The sequence below is a fragment of the Astyanax mexicanus genome, chromosome 7 (genome assembly GCF_023375975.1).
Source record: "Astyanax mexicanus isolate ESR-SI-001 chromosome 7, AstMex3_surface, whole genome shotgun sequence".
NCBI classification, from domain to species: domain Eukaryota; kingdom Metazoa; phylum Chordata; class Actinopteri; order Characiformes; family Acestrorhamphidae; genus Astyanax; species Astyanax mexicanus.
This window is the reverse complement of record NC_064414.1, coordinates 33,718,197-33,739,921: the sequence shown is the minus strand read 5'-3', so window position 1 is coordinate 33,739,921 and position 21,725 is coordinate 33,718,197. Positions and strand designations below refer to the sequence as shown.

Genomic DNA, 21,725 nt, shown 5'->3' with positions numbered 1-21,725 from the left:
CCAAAGAGGATCAATAGTGTACTTAAACGGATTTCTCTTGTGTCTTGTTGTCAAATACATTGCGCACCTCTGCCTTTCTGCGGGGGCTAATCTTTGTACACTTCTGTAACACCTCACCTGCACCAACCCTGCCGCTCCCTTTATCTGCATTTCCGGCCTTGTTTTGTTATGCATTTTTCATAATATCTCCTTCTTATACCACGCTAATGGAGGTTTGGCAGAGGAGCCCATATTTTCTCGGCGGAGGTCTGCGAGGGCGATAGCGTACTGTGTAAAGCAGATAGGAGCTGTAAATAATCTGTGAAAGCTCGGTCTGTGTGTGAAAGCTTATGTCAGCAGAACTGAAACTCTCCTTCCATCATGTAGCATTGAAGCCCCAGCAGCATCAATCATTTCCCCTGTGATTGTCAGGGAATTAGCTGAGCCGAGGTGCACTGTAGCGGTCCGGTTCAGCTCACCCCAGGCTGAGACGCACGCCTGCCTGGCCAAACCTGAATACACTGCGCAAGTCACTTTATAAAAAAGTGAACAGGGAGAGGAGGGAGAAACGAACGACAGATAGAACCGTCATTAGACGTACTGTATAAGGACGTGGTGTAAGGGACATCACTGTCACAAATCTATGCACATATAGATGAGTAATAGTTAAAGACAGTGGTGTGCAGTGAGGCCCTTCTAACCCTTCAGAGAAGGGGTGACAATAATAAAATGCATGTAAATAATTACATCATTTTTAATCAGGAAATATATATCATAGCTATTGGAAGTGTAAGAATTTGTTTTATAAATTAACTAAAATAAAAAACAGCAACTAATTCAAAGCATTAGTCAGGTGTTTTTAAGCTGCTAAAAAAGCTTATCTGACTGACAACAGTTTTAACCAATCAAAGCTTTTTAAAATGGCTTCTGTCTGCGCGACTGCGTGCCCCTTCTCCTGATTTTGAGAAGGGTGTAGTTATGAATCTATTAGCAAAGTCGAAGGACAGTCTAACCAATCAAATTCATGATTTTCACTACGGGGGCGGGGCCATTGCTGTCTATCCCCTTCTCAGTGCTGCGGTTCAGTGGTTAGCGAACTATCATGGAATTGCGGCTGCAAATGAGACAGTTATTGTGTCATGTCATATATTAAAAAGTCTTTTCAAAGGCTGTTCTTTAATGTGAAACTAATTCACAATAATAGGCCATCTGACTGGTGAGTTTTTGTGTGTACCTAATGTTGTAATGTTGTAGGCAAATTAAGCATTTATTTTTGGGTCTATTGTATACTTTTGTAGTTGGTAGCTGTATTTGTGGGCTGTTGATAAAGTGTATTAAGTTAATATAAATAAGTCAAGACAGAGGACATGTAGTTATTGTAATATTTATCTATGTGTCGGGCGCCGGCGGCAGGGTGGGGGTATATGGTGGGGTGGGTGGATACAGAAGGGGTACCCACTATATTCACTGCACGCCACTGGTTAAAGAATAGTTAAAACATTGCATTTTTAGCATCAACAAAAAATAAACTACATTAATCTCATTCTCAATCTGATGCATTGCATTTATTCATTTATTCATTCACATAAAATCAGAACATTAAGTTGCACTCTCTGTCCTCACATCTGTGTATATGTATAAAATTATACAGCGATTCAGTCAAGCTGAAGTCACTCCACCTATAGTCCATCCATCTTCTTGGCAGCCATCTGGCCATATTGTTTCAGAACGCAGGAGTTGAGGGCTTACCCGTGAACACCAGGACTTCACACAACAACTGGCTTTGAACTGGAGTGTGCTGTTCATTGACTGCCTGTGTTTTTTTTCCCCCAGACATGATGAACCCTGGCGACTTTCAGCGACTCCACAAAACCATGATTAATGGCCCATGGCGGAGGATATTACGAGCGGCCTGAAAGGTAGATGACAATAGACGCGAGGTTACTCACCATAACCAAAGCCAAGCTTTGATACTGATGTTACATGGACACGTCCGTCTACGTCCTTCTTTGGGAAACCTCCAGCACCAGTCGTTGTGGGCGCACATTTAGCTCTAAAACAGAAGCATCTGTTCCGTGTCTTTCACAGACCCTCGTCAAATGTTTAAAAAAAGAATATCCCACTCATTTGGAGAAAAAACTAATTTTTTTCCACTTTGCAATCCTAATCATTTGACAGAAAACATTTTAAAAGATCGTAAGTCAGTACTATCAAAACTATCGTATGTTGGGGAAATATACAGACCAGATAAACCAGTGCTTTGACATTGACCACAGCACCTCTCTCTCCTGCCATTTGCAACATCACCATCTTCTAAGAACAGGACAGATATAAAAATGAATGAGTGCCTGAGACCAATGATGTCATCTGCCAGATTTATCCCTGCCAACTTAGATAACTGTACAGGAGCTAGTGTCCTTGAGACAGAGTGCTCAGAGAATAGGCCCTATGCATTAGTGTCAAAAGCCTTGCAGTGGAAAAAGCTAAGGACACACTTCAGAAGACATGGCCTAATGTTTCTTTGGAAAGCTCTGGGCAGATAAAGAAAATACAGCGACAGAAGTAGGTGGAGAATAAGTACAGACACTGAAGGTAAAGCCACATACACACAAAGCATAACCTTATTCCACTTCATTTTCAAAATGTCATAGTTCACTGGCAAACGTTTAAACAGGGTTATTTAGTGTGACTGAATGTAAAATTGTTATATCTACAACATAAATATTTTAAGCTATTTTATTTACTGTCCAATGCAACATTTGAACATAAAAGTCTGCTATAGTGCTTATTGTAAAACAGAGATAAATACAGTTAGAACTATTTTTCCTTAATGTGCTGAATGTACATCTTCTGTATATATACGTTATGTACTTCCAGTTTTTTAATCACTGCCACTGTGAGCAGTTATCACTGTATTGCTGTGAAAATGTTTTTATTACTTTACAATAGAGCATTCTTGCCTGTTTCATTTTTTTTAGCTGATGTATTTAGCTTTGTAGGTTAAAAGATAGTGTCAGCCCGGTGTTAAGGGAGCCAGACCAATTGTTATGCATTTCTTTTGAAAAGCTCTTTATTTGACAATAGACAATTAAATATCATTAGAACATGTTTGCCCAAATGGGCTGCTACTGGAACTTTAGCTGATTGACTGACAACTTACAGCTTTCTCTGATAAACTGATAAAAGACAACCAGACCCTTGATTGACTGACCAACATGGACTTTCAGCTCTACAAAAAGACTCTGTAATTATGTAAAAATATTTGTAATATAATAATGCCCCAACAAACAGGTTAATAAACAGTTTTTTGTGTTTGTTTATAAACATGTAGAATTCACTCAATGCTCTTAGTCATGTGTCTGGAGAATATCCGTTCATATTTTAGTGAGAAATGCATTAACAAACTGTGACAAAATGTATTAATATTACTTTGTACTGAGTTCATTGCTTGCGAGTCTCATCCCTCCCCGTAATTAAACATTCTGATATGTATTGGCTATGTATTGGTTAAATATGCACCAATTCTGAGAGCTGATCATATTATATATTTGTGAGGTAAAGTTTACAGCAGCTCTGTGCGAGGCTCATTATATAGAGGCTTCTTGAAAACTGAAAGCTGCAGTTTGTTAGATGGAACTCTGGAGCTGGTTACCAGGTGTAGACGACCATTAAAAGCAGTGTTGTACAGGGCTGCAGGCTAAGCTCAGATCGGCCCAGCGAGTCTGGTGGTGGTGTATTTTTTTTTTTTTTTTTTTTTTTTTGCTGTTTCTGATTTGATCTTGCATGATTTGTAGAATGTGTAAAACAAATGTGCCTTGTGCATAAAGCAAAGTAAAGACTTTTTAACCTCAGGAACATTACAGAAGCATTGTATTACGATGCATTACCAAGTTATCAAGTTTGCTGGACATCTATGTGGAATCTAGCCCTGCCATTAAACAATATCAGTAGTAGGCATCTGTGATTGGTCCCAAAACCATTGATTGGTCCGTCTTTAGTAAACAGGTTTGTAAAAAACTGACTCGGGCGTCTGTTGGCTGATGTATGAGAGCTGTGGTTGTGGGGCTTTCTTCTGAGCATGTTGGACAATCAGTGATGCTGCATTTGTGACAGATGAAGACGTGGTAGCTGACTTTACATGTATCGTGAAGACGTGCTTGTCCTGACCCTCCTAGTTTCAGGAGCATCGCAATCGATATGTGGGTCCTACATGCAGGACTACATGGGATCAGTTGTGTATCCATGTCATGATTTCAGTGCAAGGCCAGTAAGGCTCAGTGGAGAAATCTCAGCAGTGTTGGTGGCCAGTCTCAGTCTCGGCTTGTGCAGTGAGTGATTCTATCTGATGCACTTCTAGAGACTCGGAACTGCGTGGCCTCCCCCCTGGGCAGAACTGCGTGGCCTCCCCCCTGGGCAGTTCAGTCGTGCAGCAGCGGAGTGGGAGCAGGAGGAGGAGGAGGAGGAGGAGAAGGAGGAGGAGCAGAAGGAGGAGGAGGAGGAGGCTTGTGTGTCTCGGCACTGCTGGGAGACTCATTGTTCCCTGACGTCACCGCCAGGCCGCTGCTGCTCTCCAACATGTCTTTGTTATTCAGAGCTTCAGCGCCGAGCGGCCACTCGCAAAACACGGAGCGAGGAATTCCCTCCATCTGTGGGCTGAGGAAGAGGAGGACAGACGGGATTCGCTGCTGTACGATCATGGCGTGTGTGACGAGAAAAAAAAAGAAGAAAAAAAATAGATATGTTCTATTTTCTCTTTTTTTTGCAACTGTCAAATACATCTCAATATAGATTATTATATAATTAGAACAATATAATAACTAATCACTCTTACTCTATAATCAGTTTTAGTTTATTAAACAAGTTATGATACAACAAAATATAGTTAATTACATAAAAAAAAAATATTCGCGTTTTCCCCCCTTTTATTGCAAATGTGAAACATGTCTCCAGGCACATACTGTATAATCGATTACTATAGCTAATCCCTCTTACCTTATAATACATTTACCACCTAACGTAATTACATAAAATATTTCCTAAATGTGAAAAAACATCTTTCAGCACAGATGATCGATTATTATTAAAATTAGTCTCTATTTTAGTTATGATAGGCCTACATGTAATGGTACAAAATATGATGAATGAGATGTTAAGTTTTACTTTTCTTGTTTTTACACTGCTAGCTGCAATTTGACCAAAACATAAGAAGATTTAAAGGTTTAATCTTTTATTTGATGTTTTTTTGGTCTTTGGTCATCATAAAAAAAAGAAAAAAATTAAGAATATTACCCCGTTTATTTTAATTTTGATTTTCAGTTTCATATTCATAACTTCATTCATAATATTTTTGTCTTCAATTTACACAGCCAATTACCCAACCAACTCATCAGGACTTCCCCTATCACTAGTGATGCCTTAACTCCAAGAGTGTGAAGACTAGCACATGCCTACTCAGATACATGTGAATTCAGCCACCGACTTTTTTCGAACTGCTGCTGATGCAGAATTGAGTAGCATCACAGCAACAGACAACGCAGCAACTCGAATCTTAGCAAGCTACATAAACAGGCTTCGAATTGGCGATCTTCTGATCATAGTGGCAGCGCTCAGGCCGCTGGACCACTGGGCACCCCATTATATATGTTTACAACCTAATGTGATCACATCGAAAACAAAAACATTACCCCCCCCCAAAAAAAAATAAAAAATGCTGCTAGCTGCAATTTGACCAAAACATAAGAAGATGAAAATTAAAAAAGATTGAGAAGATTGAAAAAAAAAATATTGTTCAGTTAAAACAATGGATATGTGCACATCATCTAATGTATTTTTGTATGCTGGTCTATCACTGTTTATCATTGTTTAACTATATTATGTATGTATGCATATTACAGTGTAATCTCCCAAAGCGTTGTGAGCGCGCGAGCGTGTAAATCCGCTCCGCTGGTCCGGGGAGGCAGGCTGTAGCCGGTACGCGCTGCTCGGGATTCCAGGACGCGTTTTGTCAGCAGCCGGCAGCATGGCTCTGTGGTAATAGAATAGCCGATGTAATTTGACACTTCAACTTGCCGTGCACTACGTTAGTTGATTCAGGCAGTCTCACACTCTGGCCAAACGCTGTGCGCTGCTTCCCCCCCATATTTACTAGTTAGCTAGTGTTTGCGAAGTAGAAAGGAGAGAAATAGCACGCGCCTTCTTCAGTCAGGCACGAGGATTTTTTGTTCGGGTTTTCCGGCGCCGTGCTTTTTGACTGGATCTGAAAGTAAGTTCTGAATCCCCTTTTCCTTCCTTCTTCTTCCTCATGGCTGGAGAGCTTGGAGAGCTTTGTGTGTGTATGTGAGTGAGTGAGTGTGTGTGTGTGTGTGTGTGTGTGTGTGCGCGCGCGCGCGAGCTCGCGGAGGTTTGCATTGAACATGTTTGTAGCCTGGGCGCTAGCTAACATAGCTCTCTCTCTCTCCGACCTCGGCAAGCTAACAATGGAGCAGTCACTCCGCTACTAAAGAAGAAACAGCCAAGTAGCGCGCGCGCGAGCGAGCGGCTCAGCGGAGAGCTCGGGCTGGAAACGAGGGGCTTTTCGGGCTTCACCCCGGCTGGGAGGTAGAACAACGGCTCTCGCGCGGTTCAGGACGAGTGTGTATGTATATTACCTATGTATGTATGAGTGTGTGTGTATTTTCTGGGGATTTGCTCTGCCTGTGTGTGTGTGGGTTACGGTTCCCAGCGCGATATTCCGAGCAACCCGAGCACTTACTCCCCGTGCCCGCATTTTGAGCACGTTTCGTGGTCTGGCATTCATTGTTCGCCGTCCCCGCTCCCTGTCAGGCGCTGAACGCGCTCGGCTGTTACCGCTCGGCGCCGTAGAAAAGCTGGGAAGAGCCTTGGCGTTAAAGCAGCAGCAGCGTGTTCGGTAGCTTTATAACCTTAATAAACAACGACTCACTTAACCTATCGGAGCTAGCTTTATTTACCTCCAAAAACTTACACTAACAGCTATAGTTAAGTTTATTTATGCTTCCACAGACTGATAACTGGCTAAGTTAAGTTAACCCAGCATTTAAAAGCCAGCCCACGCTGAAGAAATGTGGAAGAAGAGGGCATGTGGCGAGTCTGCAGTAGCCCAGCATCGCTCCGTGAGGCAGCGGGGAGACAGAAGTTGGGCTTCCCGGGCTCAGAGCGTTGCTCCGCCGCTGAGGCAGCTAGAGTTGACCGCTGTTTCTGCAGGAGATGGAGAAGGCTGGAGAGGTTTAGTTATGTCCTATGTTAAGTCAAGTCACAAGTATTTAAAAAGAATTTGCTCCAATTATTAACCTTTTAGTGTTAATAGGGTTATTTCGGTTATTTTATCACTTTGTGGCTGGGTTATTGTTTTTGCTCTGTTTTAACATGCTTCGTTTGTTTGTTTTGTTAATTTTGCTGCTATTTTGCTCATATGCCTCTCTGTATACACATCACTTTTAGCTCTATAATATAATAATAACAACAATAACAAGCTTTATTTATAAATAAAGCTGGTGTCCAAGTCAAGTCTCAAATCAGTATAGCTAGCATATACAAGAAAGCACATGTGGAAAGTTTAAGGTAGCATAATAATAATAAAGTTTATCTAGGGGTGGGCGATATGGCCTTAAAATAATATCACAATATTTAATGGTATTTTTGAGATAACAATACTTTTGACGATATGACAAAACACTGAATTAAAAAAAATATTTCAAGAATGCACTACTGAAACATATATGATATATAGATATGATACATTCCTAACTGAGATATAAAAAAAAAAATGCAATAATTTTATCAGATTTGTATCAGAAGTTACAAATGATACTAATAAAGCACCCCAAACATCTCCATATATCCAGGATTAAAGTAAAATAAATTATACTAGACAGATATGATCTATCTCTAGTAGTAGCTAAAAACAGCAAAAAAACGTAGTACCCTAATGTGATAATAAGTGGTGGGTGATATGGCACGGTATTTCAGGGTAAAATAATGATCACAATATTCAAAAATGTTGCTGATATTATCAGGTACAATATGATATGGCACATCCCTAAGTTTATCCAGAGTTGATCCTTTTGTTGATGCTTTTGTTGAAGGTAGTATCTGTCTCTACTGTCCATAAAAGTATTTCTTCTAATTTCTGGAGCAATATTGTAGTTAGGGTGTTGGATGATCACCACCTCACTTATACATTTCCTGTTCTCCAACCGATCCCAAAAGTATTGGATGGAGCCTTATAATTTTTGAGAAAACACACTTTAGATCCACTGCTTCACAGGTCAATGCTGAGGTGCTGTGTAACTAACTCTCCAGTCCACACCTGGCATTAAACATGGATCCATGTTTATGTTTATTTGCTTCAGATACTATAGGATGATGCCTGAAGTCAGTTTGTATGCAACTTAAGTGCCTATGAGTGCCCAATTCTGGTCCAAGGAGCCTACTAGTAGTCCTATGTCTTTAACACTGTGGGGCAGATTCTGTTTTACTATATAGTGTTTTTAGAGCCAGAGCTTGTGTATTTGTTGACAAGTTAAGAATCAGGTGTGCACTTCTAGCTATGCACAGTCAGAAAAGTTTGCGAAGTGTAACGTGACTTGAACCCCTGCTGAAGAGGTACATAACAGCCCTAGCTTTCTCCCTGATGGTGGTTGTGATTCTTCTGTTGTGAGGCTTTAGGGAAACATGACTGTCATCACTGGAAAGCGAGGAGAAGATGAGGAAGACAAGAGCCTGACACAACTTCTCCACATTGTTTAGACTTAAGTAGGCTAGTAGTAAACAACTGATTACGTTTCAACACATACATTAACATGTTTTAAATGTGTAAACTGAAGAAGTGTCAGTGGTACCACATTTTAATTACATGGTAACATACTGACAGCAGTCTGACTTCTGCTGTTGTCCTGATTTAGCTTGTTCTTTCTGATGTTTGGAAACTGTATTCATTCATGTTCATTCAATGGTTTCATTTCATTCAGTGCTGTTTCACTCCACAAAACGCGTAAATGCTGAAATGGAAGCAGCCGCTGCTCTTTGCACTTTCATTTTTTCGCCATCTGATGACAATTGTTTGACTACTTTTCCGGCACTGTATAATCTCAGGCAGTGTTTACATGGCTGTGTGGATACTGATAATGTAAAAGCTTCCCTTTACTGCACAGTAGATTGCCTTTGGTGCAAAGGTGAAAGGTAATTAGCTTGCAGTGTCCTTATATGCCAGAGTCAGACCTATTGTTGTAGTTGTGTATCTCTTTTTAAATGCAGCCTTTCGATTTCCAACATACTTCTTACATTAGGAGAACAATCAGGCCTTATTCGTAGGCTTATAACTCTGGATATACTTATGTCTATGTCCTTGTGATAATATATAATTAAAATGGCAGAACCCATAGAGTTATGGAATAGAAGAACATTGGTTTTGTGTTGTGGTATTGCAAAAAAAAGACCTATTGATCCATAGGTTTTTAAATGGTTGTTTACTCTAAAACAGAAACTACTGCTTAAACATATCCTGTGAATTCCCACATGGCTCTACTGTAGGGCCTTTGAAACTGATGTTAGGTATGTTGGCAGCTATGTCAGTTGGTAGTTATGTCAGTAAAGAACTAAAGTGTAGCGTTATATACAGTGTCTAAAAGGGCGTAATGTATGTGTGTAACCCTTTAACACTCCAAGGCTTATTACATACTAAGGGCATTATATATTATTCAGTAACCACAGGGAATTCTGTGCAAACTGATCAACTGGTCAATTGTTTGTTACAGTCCTGCCTGCGGGCTAATGGCCAGTTAAGGGGTTAATGCTATGAAAACCATTCACTGGGACTAAGAAAGGCAGCAAGTTTCTTTCTTTAAGTCAGCAGTACTTATTGCCAAACTGCTTCCAAACCTTCTGTCTCAGCTCGTATTTCAAAACTGCTAAGCAAAGTGATGTCCTCATGTCGGTATCTTAATTTGTGTGAGTCAGGAATAGAGAATGTGTCTGGGAGAGGAGTTTATTTTACTCACTACTCCAGACAGGGGCCCCAGGTCGAGGATCAGCTTTACCAAGAGGGCAGAAGCTTCACAACCCTGGCCATGCCATTCTCATGTAAGGGCATGAGGCATGTTGTAAGGGACACCAGGAAAGTTGTAGTAGTGACTGGATTTTCTCATAACGGCAAATTAGATTAAGATGGAATCACCGGGCCTCCAACTAGTAGTTTTATGGGTCATTACAAGGGTCTGAATAGTATAGCATTACCTGGTTTCTGGTGTGTGTTAAAGCCATATATTCCTCTCAATTAATGGGCTTCTGTTGGAAACTGGTATTTGTCTAGGTCGTACACTGTATGGACAAAAGTATTCAGACAATTGCTTCAATTACTGCTATTTTTTTGAAAAAAGTAACTGTGGAGTAACTGTGTACTTGATGATTTTGAAGTATTGCTGTGGGGAATGTATGATTGTACTTAGTTACGTCAGGATGTTGGATGATCACCACTCCACCTCATTTCCTCATTTTTTTGAGTTTTACGAACACAGTTCCGCTGCTCCATAGCTAGAAGGTCCTCTAGCCCACATCTGGCATTAGAAATAGTGCAATTAAGTTTGTGTTTATCTGCTCCAGAGAGTCCTATCCTGTCTTATTCTTCTGGCAAACCATCTCAACAGGGACTAGACAAGTTTGTGCTCATTTATTTAAAGGGTTGGATTTACTGTACAGTAGCATAGGCCATTTCACAGGATTACACAGTGATTAGTAATTGCATAGTAAAAGCCTAAACTACAGGTACCAAACATGTCCAAGTGAAGTACAGAGACTAAACACTCCTGTAATATCAAACAAGGTGGAGTAAAAAGCATGATGTTTTGATTTGAGAGTTGATGTCTATTAAATGCTTCGACTGCTGCTTCATCTCATGCTAAGTGTTCCTTTGGTGCTTTTCTCTTTATTGCCTCTAGTAATATGGTAGTCGCAGTCAGAGAGCTGTTTAAAAGCAGCTGAACGCTAATCAGTGTTTTGACGGGTTGACATTTAACTGTTACTGCACTATTGTGGGGAGTTGTGAAATACTTGGCCCACGTTTATTCATTGCAGCCTTCTCGTCACCAGCTGTACACACCCACTCTCAAACATAAGTCAGTCTTTGTGTCTGTGTCCACGTGCCCCGCTGTGGATCTGCATAGAAGTGTTTGTTTATTTCGCCATGTAAAATCAGCTGCACTCATTGACCCGCCGATTAGTTCTCAAACGTGACACACTGATTTTAATCACAATGGACATTAAATGAATAGCATTGGGATGAGAGCTCCCTTGAAAAAATGGCTTTAACCATTAGAGTTTGAAGTTGGGCAAAAACAAAAGCATGGTGTAGCTGGAAAGTCTGTTAAAATGCACATTAAACTCCTTAATTTGGCAACATCTGTTAACAAGCAGGAGCTAGTTTGTTGGGACTAAGATGTGAAATTACTCTTACTACAGTCTTGTTTAATTTTGAAATATATTTGTATGCATAACATTAGACCTTGGGTATCTCTTTTTTAGCAAGAAGAAAAAAGAAAACATACTTGATATTAACTTATAATAGTTCACAAATGTGGTAACATGAGAAACTAAGTTTAAAGAGGCATTAATTTGCTTAAATGCCAGTAGAAATCTTTTGCTGTACTTGAGAAGCAGCTGCAGATTGAAATTAAACAGATAAACAGTTTTGTTTTTTAAATAGTCTAGGACTGTGTGATGTGCATCTGTATCACAAAAATGCCAAACTATTATTTTCTATGCATATCATTGATCAGCACAGTTTTGTATAGAATTACTGTAGGTTGTAATAATAGCAGTGCTGGGGCAATTTAAACACATTATCATGATTAATAAAACATTTTACCTCTATTGCGATCAATGAACAATTATTTTAATGATTACTTTGCTACAAGCTACTGTAGTTGCTGAGTTAAGTCTGTGGTTTTCTGAGTCTTCGTGTTTATATTCTCCCGTATCATGAGCTGTATTCTACAGCCTAGCCTGTGTGCAATAGGAGCGATGCTGAGGACACAGCTGATGTATCCTTCCAGGTTCTCGGTTGTCCACAGTTCTCTGCTCATATATAAAGTAAAAGATAAAACAAACGGCACCATTAAACTGTCTAGAAGTAAGAGTTCACTTTAAGTAATGAGAAGGCAAAAAGCACACAAAATCTCACACAAATCCTATTGAGTATCTGTCCTACCTTGGTTGCAGCCTAGGCTTTGGAACACAGATGTAGACTAGGTGGGGCAGTAGTATTTTTTTTTTTTTTTTACTTACTGGTCTTTCTTTGAACAATGAATTTTAAATGTTAAATTAGTTGTATATTTCCCACCCATTTCCATTTTTCTTCTTGATATTCTGAAATGCAGTGCAACGAATAGCTTGATTGTGATTGCATCATTTAGATACTGGCACCTGGAGCGGTTATCTAAAAACTCCAGTTGACATGCCTGGAGTAAATTCCTAGTTTCTGACTTCAGAACAGATTGAATGCAAAGCTAAAAGCTTATAGAATCGCAAAACACAAGCAGCACCTTTTCTGACGTCTAAGGTTTAATGCTTTGTTTAACAACTCGCACTGTCACACTGAGACACAATCTTCACATCCCAGAATTCAATTAAAGAGCAGCCCTAAATGCACCAGTGACTCTTGAAACCAGTCTTATCCAGCTTATACAAGGATTGTCCCGTTACAATCGTTCATGACCTTGTTGGAGGAAAAGAAAGAGAGGCTGGAGTTACTTGGTTGCTTTTAATCAAACGTATCTGGGAAGAGCGTGGTGGGGGGCCCACTCTAGTTCATGTCCCCATAAGAGAGGCTTGTTGAAGGCTGCCTCCAGCTATCAGTCTGACAATGTGACCATAGAGGCATTAGGATGTGATGTGCAAAGCATTAGCTAGCTTGTGCCACTCTAAGTGCTTCGCCCTCAGATAGGGAGTTCCAGGCCCACGCTGTCACAGGCTCATGCATGTTTGATTTGACGTTCTTTGAAAAATGAACGCAGAAGATGTCACAATGACTGTATCCCATTTCTGTCAGCAAAAGAGCAAGGACCCTGAATCATAAACGACGCCCAGCTTCTCCGGCACACAATATGTGCGCTCCAAACTTGGCACAGGAGGACAAAATGTTCCCGCTGCACTCGAAATTTTGCTTGATCACAAGTAATTACCTTCACTTTTTGGGGCCGATGAAAGCTGGCTGTGCTTTGAAGTCTGACTGCTGTGTGTCTTGCAGATCCGGCTCCAGTAAAACAAACACATTGTCCTCAAACTGTTTTCTTTTGACTATGGCAAATTAGTCCTTGTTCACTGAGCCGTGCACTCAGTGTCAAACTGTTTGGCCTGGTGCTCTGTTCAGACGTGTTTAATGAACGACTGAGAGATGTGCTCATGCTTAGAAGGACCAGATCCTCTGTCGTTTGGAAGCCTAGTATTCTGAGAGCAGCTCTTCGTTTGGAGAGGAGCAGAGTTGTAATGTTGATCGCTCTTGCCGTTGAGCAACATGCGCAGCACAGGCATTATAAGAAATAATACAGGTCACACAATCCTTTGTGAGTTCACCAAGCACAAATTGACCATTAACTTCTGTGAACCATAGGCCCTTAATGCTTATTACTAGAGCATTTTTTATTGACTGCGTGATGTGAGAGTCTATATTTGTGTGGCATGCCAACTATGGTATTACGTTTAAAACTGATTAAGGCCAAAGCGATAAATCCACTGATTTAGAGGTCTGCATATCACTTTGTGCTGATTCTTTAGTGTTCCTTGGGTACTGTAACTTTTTTTAATAATATTTTCTTGCTTACTGAACTTTTTTTGCAGACTCTTATTATACATTGTTTTGCTATTTCCAGCAGTATGCTTGTATTTACTCAGATTTCAATTACATTATTGAATGTTTTACAAGAAATACATTTTAGTTTTCTGCTTCAGATGCTTTAAAAGTATGCTTAAAAATTGAGTAAACTATTTGTCTAAAAATGACTGTAAAAATGATGTTCCTCAATACCCTGCCCTCATGCATGTGCTCTGACACACTCCAAATGTATCTATTACACAGATTTAAATATCTACACATTGTTTTGTGAACATTGTTGACCATTGCAAACCGTGCAGTAACCTGTAGCCTGTAGAGTGATGGTGTTGAGTTGTGGTTTTGTCCTGGTTATGATGGAATTTGTTAGCTATCTATTTTCCTAAATTATTAAGCCAATGTAACTGCATTATAAAGCTTTTCTCTGGTATGAATCATTTAAAAAAAAAATTAAATCATCATCAGTGTGTTGGGTTATGGAAATCTGCTGTTTGAGCAACAGAGTGAGAATGTCTTTATGAAATTGTGCTTCATGTTTGGAAAAGCTTATATCTGCATCTGGAAGCAGCTGGCACCTGTGTGGACTTTGTGCCTGACATCAGACTTTGTGAGGGGTTAGCTTCTCTCACTAGGTTGGAATGCTCAAACCGAAACTGTTTTCTGTGTAGTAGCTTTGGAAAGAGGGCTGTAGGTAGACAGTGGATTTTCTTTGGTTGGATTTTTAAAAAGAGCTGGCTTACATTTACTACAGTTTGTGCAAAATGACCTACGATAGCTTTCAGAATTGTAGTCATTTTATTAGGTGTTAAGATTAGCCATCATTATTTCGTATAGAATTGAAAGCATAGTATAATTTAAATATCTTATCAACAAAAATCATGCATAATGACTAAATCTACTTGATGGTCATTTAGCTTTTACACAAGGCTTTCCAATAATATCATGAAGGTAGAACAAGTTGCTATTGCTCTATGATTTGTGATTGTGATTTTTGAAATTTTCAATTGTGTAGTAATAAATGGCACATGCTAACATGAGGGTGATCAGTGCATTCTGTGTTTTCTATCATTTGTCTTTGTCATTAAGCCAGGCGGACACTGTGCGATTTTAGCCCGATTTTAAGCCCGATCTGGTCGGATGCGACTGAATTTCATGATCGGGCCGAATTTTAGCTTGATCGTGCGTCGTTTGTCGTGCAGTGTGAGAGGGGAAGCGATGTCCGATTAATTGCCCATAGGAGCTGCGAATGAGCAGTCGGACGCGACCAGGGATTTCTGACATGCCAGAAATTTTGGTCGCTTGTCTCACAGTGTGAGCTGTTTTGCGGGCGATTTCTTAACGTCACAACCTGTTTTCCCAAAAATCTGCACAGTAACTATAAATTATTATTAGTCATATTTATTTCTGTCAGTTATAAGGATTTATATTTATGTTCGGTACACAGACTTACAGCTTAATATAGCAGACACAGGCATTCTGCTGTTTAAGAATTTCAACAGATGCTTATTCTCAGTCAATAGCTGTAGTTTTTTAAAGAAAAATTAAAAGAGAAAATATCTTTGACAAACATAAATTTATTTTATTTCACTTTGCTATTATATCTGAAAAATAAAGCACATTGTCAGCCTCTGGTGCTGCCCGTCAATTATATAAAACTTAAAACATGCACAGAAATATAAAGCTATATTTTATAATTCGTTTCTTTTCGCCAGGGCAAATTTATTAAAATTATAAATATGTTAATTTATTAATTAAAATCTCGTCCAGTGCTCCAGAATATTAGCCACGCAAAGCCAGCTTAGCGCAGCGCGTGGCATTGCCCGCGGCATTGCCCGCATAATAACCTCTGTCTTCTAAAATAAACGTTTTAATAAATAAGGTCGGAGAAGTGTAGTAAAATTAGTGCTATTAAACTTAGCTAATAAATGTACTGATAATTAATCAAGATAAATCAGACAAAATGCGCTGCGCCTCTCTCTCGCTCTCTTTCGCAGCGCGGAGCTGAATTCAGCGCGAGGCTACAGGAACTCAGTTCAGTTGAATAAAAATAAGTAAGGGCCTGTAAGTACAAGCAAAGGACCTGTAAGTAAATATAGTCAAATATAAAGAATAGTTTGAGGTTTTGGTGAGCTGTTTTCATTATTTGAAACTGAAACTAACTGAAACTGATTATTCTGCAGAAAGCCTGGGTTATTTTAAACGAATTTTTAATGAGTTTATATTTTATATTTTTTATTTATTCATTTAAATTATTTTTCTTCTTTTATTAATCAAATCATTAAATATATATCTTCATAAGATATAATTTTTTTCCCTTTTATGTCAATTTTTATGATCTTTTTTAAGGTCCTATTTTTCCTTTTTTACGTATATATTTTATTCGTCTATAATAAATGTCAGTTTTTATTCCTATTTTTTATATATTTTTTAAATCCCTTTTAAACTGTTAATGCTCAGCGGCACTGTAAATGAGGGTCCCTATCCAGTGTGAATAACCGATTGCTTGTTTAATATTCAGTGTTGCAAAACCAGTTTTTACATAAACAATAAACAGAATAAAAAATAAAATTATTTTATTTTATTTAAGCTGCTGGTGTTTCTTTCGCAGCCTGACGCGCAGTCATTTTTCTATGCGCTCTCCTTCTGTAAAACGGACAACCCGTAGAGTCCACGTCGCCTCAGCCACCTGCGAGTCCATGTACGTCTCTTCCGTGGACTTTCAGCGCACAACAGGGCACAAATAAGCAAAGCTAAGCGCTTTCTTTTGCAAGGCGTTGTGTTGAAGCGAGAGTTTGTACGCAAAGAAAGCTCCGCCTACGGGCTGCGTTTAGACGTGCAGTGTAAGCTCCCCCGTCGCAGCAGGTCAGTCGGACCGTACAGTGTGTGCAGATGAATCGCAGGCGTTGTTCATACACGACAAACGATTCAAACGTGCTGTTTGAGCTCTCCAGAACGCATCCGATTAAAAAAAACGCACAGTGTCCGCCTGGCTTTAGGTATTTTTGTGTTCTTATTCATTATTATGTCTCAGATGTTTTAAATCAGGATTGATATGCTTGGTTTGAGTGTAGTGATGGAGTATGTGGCTGGAGTATGTGTTTATTTATATGCAGAAGATGAAGGACTACTTGCTCTCAGTGGCAAGAGCATCAAGCATCATTTCCATTTCAGCCATACGGCCAACTTTGAAGAAGGCTGTGTGGGACTAAAATGTTCATGTTCCAACATGAGTAAAGCTTCTTCTTTTGGCTTGTAGAAGATGCAAGGGTGCCAGTTGGAACTTGATTCTTTGTGTGTATATATGTGTGTGTGTTTAATTAATTTGTTTGTGTTTTTTTACTATCTGCACCTCTCGAGACTTCCTTTTTTTTTTAACACAGATAATTTGAGAATGGCGTTGTCCCTACTGATAACGTTCAGACAGAAGAAGCTGAAATCTTCCATATGTCTTTCAGCTCTGAAGAGAATCTTTTTTTTTTTTTAGGAAGATTTTCCAGTAAAGTAGGCTGGGAGGGCCACTCGAATGTGATAATATATGTGAAAATATTATCAGTATTGGGCTTTTTTAACAAGTGTTACATCTGTATGCATTTATTCATGCAGTGCACAAAAGCACCAACTGCTACTCATACATCTCCATTCATTTGATGTATTGAAATATTGCAATGTATTCCATCATGTGGAAACCCTGGACCCTGTCAGCGTGTCTGAGCTGTCTGTCTGTGTCTGAGAGCACTAGATTTCCTTCAGCGTTACGGTGAGGGAGGTACAATTACATTCGGTGTGGCCTCCGGGGATTCATCCTTTCCTCTTCTGACAAAGCAAATTAACTCGAATTTACTAAGAATGTTTGTGATTCCCCATCTGAATTGTGAAGATTCACATTATAAAAAAAACAAAAAATGGCGAATAGAACACACACCTCACTCACCACATCCACCACCTTGGCGCAGACATTTGCACAAGGTGAGGCGAAATGCAAGGCAAATGGAAAGCAGTCACGAGGCGTCGCATAAACATGACGAATGGATTCTGGTAAATGAAATTCAGACCACATCCAATACAAAATCGTTTCTGCTGTGGAGCAAAAAAAAAAAAAAGAGGCTCTTTTTGTTTCAGATTTCATTTGAAACAATAACAGAAAGCGTTGCGTTTCGGACTTAGCATTAGTCGTTATTAACTTCAGCAAGGAGTGCAGAAAAGAAAAGCCACTTTCATCTGAGAACACACCTCTTGCTCCACAAATGCATTTCATGCATCACAGCCTCCGTGCAGAGCTCATGAGGAGACAGCTGTAAGCAACAGAGAGACATTCATGGAGTCCTAGTGCAGCCTCGGTGGCAGATAGAGCATGATAAATCCAGAGGCGTGTAAGTGTGGGTATGCTTGTGTGTGTGTGTGTGTGTGTGTGTGTGTGTCTGTGCGCGTTTGTGTGCCTGTGTGTGTGTGTGTGTGTGTGTGTGTGTATATGTCCGAGCTTAAATTGGCATGCAACTGCAAGCACCACTTCCCAGGTAAGTGCTGGATCCCTTGACTCTTAATGACTGCTCCATAAGCCGGGCTTTGGGTGCCCACTCAGTGCCCTCCCCTCTCGTTCACCCTGCCAGTGCAGCCAGACTGCTTCACACTCTTATAAGCTCATGTCTTTTCATTTCTCAGCCTGGGCTTTCCAGATAAAGAGCCACATTTGGAACCCCAGTGTGAAAATATTATAAAATGGAATGTCTGGCGAAGCGCTTTTTCGCTGAGCTGAAGTGGAGCCCTGGGCTGATCTAATGCCGAATAGATTTTATGATCTCCCAGTTTTTTCGATTTTTATTCATGCAAATGGGAGCGGAGTGACATCTATGCTTAGTCACCTCTTTTAAAGCAGTTTTATGTGTTTAGCAGCAAGCAGGCCCACTTCCAACATGGAAGGTTTTTCTCCACTCACGTACAACAGTCAGTGGCACCAATCTGGGCGCATACAGCCTGTCACTCTTTTTTCCAGCGGCAAACAGATCCCTGATTGTCACTCGGTGGCAGAGGAGTGCTGTGCTATCTCCCGGAGTGAATGCAACTAGTTGTGTTTTGGAGGAGACCTGACAATAGCCTGCATAAATCACCACAGATATTCAAATCCGTATCCCAGAGATAGGTGTACAAGCTGTGCACTTGAAGCGCTACTTTTCCAAGCTGCATGTAATCTACCAGAGTTTGCCTGAGGTAGTTTGTACACAAATGCAAGTATAATAGAAGGTCAGCTCTGTTGTGTTGTGTGTAACGAGCGTTCTGTACTTTGACTATCAGTGCTTTGATGTAACCACTGGTATTTGTGACAGATTCGCTGTTGAGACAGATGTTGTCAGGCTGATGACAAGTGTAATAAGCTGTAATTTGTTGATGTTTGTTGTTCTGTACACTCTATACAGTATCTAATGGATATTTCTAATTATATTGCCACTTTTTCTGCATGAATACGCTTCATCAATTAATTCAATTAATATTGCTTACTAAAGTATAATTAATGATGTTGGAACACTTGTAGAAAATGCTTGTCAATACGTCTGTAGTTAAATTCATCAGTTTCTCAGAGTTTCTCAAGAGATCAGAAGTGGCACTCATAGCTTTGCTGCGCACCATTTAAAAATGATAAAAATACACCCGCGATAAATGAGTGCATGTTTGCAGCCGCAATACAGAAAAATTGATAAAAATAACCTTGTTAGTAATTGGAGTATTTGGAGCTGTGGTTTGATAAACCAATAAAGGCACAAACAACTAGTCTGTAGTCTAGCATAAGCCATGGATCTTTCTATGAACTGTATCCATGTCTTACAAAACACAAGAGAGCAAAAGAGAGTCTGATAAGGATTGCTCCTATTTTATGGCAGTGTAGACCAATCTTTACAGCATTCATTGTGGAAGGACATATCTTTTTAGTTTGTTTAATCCTCCACAAACACACACACACACACACACAATTTATTTCTTTGGAAGTACAGGCTTGAGATGTGTTTTGGATTTCATGTGGTGGTTGTAAGTGTCTTTTCATGTCTTTTCATGTCTTTTCTTGTCTGTTGTATGCTGGCAAAAATAAAACTCACAGAAAAGGTGTTACCCTGCTTCGTAAAATCTGTTGACCTAAAATGTAATTTAATGTAATTTAAATGTAATCACAATGTAAAAACAACTTCCAAGCACTTTAACTTAAACTTGTCTCTGTGGTTTTGATGCCATGCTGTGTCGGTTACTATCACGTCCCTAAGCTCGAGCCCAAACAGCGTAGACCACTGAATTTATCACACGTCCCTGAGCAAAGCAAATTACACTTATTAATGGATTAACACGCTCATTGCACCTTGGACCTTGATGAATTTTAATACCCATAGAATAAACTTGTTACTTTGACACACACATTAGGAAGTGTTATTATACAGTAATTAACACGTTTTCAGAGCTTGTTCTGAGCCACCACTGTTTGCTCACTTGCTGCTAGGTCATTATTTTTATTGTATCACATACAGAACACCTCTGGTATTATTGAGTTAAAATATTTAACAATGACATCGTTTACATACAGCGTGTGAGATGACGGATTCAACGTTTTTAAAGATTAAAAGCGTTCCGAGCCATGCGATTGTGGAGTAGCTATTAAGAGTTTATATTATTTTAGCCCCTCCAACTTCAATATTTTCTCAAGTGCATATTATGCTAAGCAAGAAAATAAAGGGATTAAACTAATTGTGTTTACAGCAATGATACACTGTGTGATTCTTGCCAAATATCATCTTCAAAAAGTAGCCTATTTGTCATTGTCTAGCGTTTTAATTAACTGCTGACCAGAAGCAGCAGATCTTCATGGTTTGAAAGCAGCTTGCTTTAAATATCTCTGAATATCCAGTGTGTCTTAGGAAAAACAACTTTTCTCTCTAATTGCATATTTCTGCAGACTATATATCTTTATTGGATGTTATAGAAAGGCTGTATTTGAAGCGTTTGAAGCTGCTGATTGTATAAGTGGTTTTGCGCATCAGTTTCATGCTAGTTTGTTTATCAGTAAGCCGTGAACAGAGCATGGCCACGCTTGCGGTCTTTGAGGCTTTGTCGCTGTGGCCTAGGGTGAGACTGAGGCGCTGGAGGTGGGTGGTGTTGCTGCTGCTGTTTTGTGTGTGTTGGGTGCATGCGCTGCTCTGAGGGCAGCTCCCAGCTCCTGACTCCACATCTGCAGTAAGTGGTCACCAGGGAAGCATGGCACACGCCAGCTCGAATTTACACTGCGGCCGACGGACGAGAAACAGCCTGATCAGGAATAACAGCCAGATCCTATTTACGCTTGGGCCGTTACAGATTAGAGAAGAGCAAAGTGCCTCTCTTTTCTCTCTTGTCTTGTCTTTTTTTGTGGGTGTTTTTTTTTTTCTTCTGCAGAGCATCTAGAGCATCTATATTGACTGTAATTGAATGTAACTGAGGCCAGCTCGCGTTTAGCCTTGCCCCGAGAGCCATCTTCATGCACACGGTTGTCTTACTGATTTTGTCTGGAATTCTTTTGACTTTGGAACGCCGGAATGGGGAAACTCAATCCGGACTGGCCCAGAGGGCTTCTTCAGCCTGAGAATTCCCACCCAAATAGCTGCCAACACCCACACAAACATTTATGTAGTAGGTCCGCTTTCAAGGAACGAAGAGTGAGAAGCGAAACCCCTAAGCCTGCGTCACGCCAATGCCATTGACAACCCCAGCAGGCGAAGCTGCTTGTTTATTAGTGTTGAAGAGGGAAGACTAAAGCTGCTGCCGGAGTGTATGTGCACAGGGGCCGCTGCTCATGTGTCTACAGCGCCACTAATTAGCATGAAAGCGGTCCTAACAAAGAAAGGCAATGCACATGTTTATTTATTGAAGAATATCCTAGTGGGCTTTTCAGTGG

At 40.0% G+C, this 21,725-nt stretch overlaps 1 protein-coding gene across 9 annotated transcripts in view; it reads left to right on the top strand.

The window, feature by feature from the left end:
* The first annotated feature begins 6,031 nt into the window (after positions 1 to 6,031).
* zmiz1a (zinc finger, MIZ-type containing 1a) overlaps positions 6,032 to 21,725 on the top strand; it is a 204,583-nt gene continuing 188,889 nt past the window's right edge. For 6 of the 9 annotated variants that reach the window (XM_049481286.1, XM_007249521.4, XM_007249520.4 and 3 more), the window contains exon 1: positions 6,032 to 6,241. The gene's annotated coding sequence lies outside the window, so the exon portion shown is untranslated. Of the gene's footprint in view, positions 6,242 to 6,449; positions 6,614 to 21,725 lie in introns of all 9 variants that reach the window. The other 3 variants (XM_007249522.4, XM_022684763.2, XM_022684758.2) reach the window with 2 other exon arrangements.